The following is a 724-nucleotide window of genomic DNA, read 5'->3' on the forward strand; positions in this document are numbered from 1 at the left end:
CTCCTGGGTCGGCCACCCACTCTGAACGTGGTGTGCACGGTGCCCGGGTCGCCTGTGCCGCCGCCTGCCAGGCGGGGCGAGCGTCCGTAGCCGTTCTGTTCAGAACCACCTGAGCGGACAGCTCCTCGAGCCGAAAGCCAATTGAGGACCTGGCCCGGAGCGTAGCAGGCCCGTGCTGCCCAGGCTGCTGCTCCCGCATCCGGCCTCCTCTTCCTGTGAAGTAGCGCCGGCTCACCAGGACTGCCGTCCAGAGTGGTGTTTTGCAGAAGGGACTCCCGAGGCTCCCCCAAATCTCCTGCTTCCGGCCTGTCCGGGCCCGCGCGCCCCGCCCAGCCGGGAGGTTGGGGGCGGTCCCGGCGCAGGGTCCGTCCCCGCCCAGGACCCGCCCCCTACCCGCCCCACTGTCGGGCGGTGGTTCCGATTGGCCAGGGCCCCTGAGGGCGAGGCTGAGTCGCCTCTCGCAGCTCCTGTGTTGGGAAGGTCGGCGGGCTCGGCGGGCGTAGCGGGGGTACCCGCTTGGAGGGCGGTGGCGGGCTGGGCCGCCAGCACTGGGGGTACCCGGCGCGCAGCGGCTGTACCGGCGGCGGCCTAACCCTCCGCACGCCGCAGCAGTTCGAGGTCTCGGTTTCGCGCGCGGGGCGTGCGTCCCCAGCGGCTAGTGAGCCCGCGGCCCGGGTGCTCGCAGCTCGGAGGGCCGCTGTCCCGGCCGGGCGCTGGGCGAAGG

Source organism: Orycteropus afer, unplaced genomic scaffold (genome assembly GCF_000298275.1).
Source record: "Orycteropus afer afer isolate SDZICR_OR568_19922 unplaced genomic scaffold, OryAfe1.0 scaffold00050, whole genome shotgun sequence".
In the NCBI taxonomy this organism is placed as follows: domain Eukaryota; kingdom Metazoa; phylum Chordata; class Mammalia; order Tubulidentata; family Orycteropodidae; genus Orycteropus; species Orycteropus afer.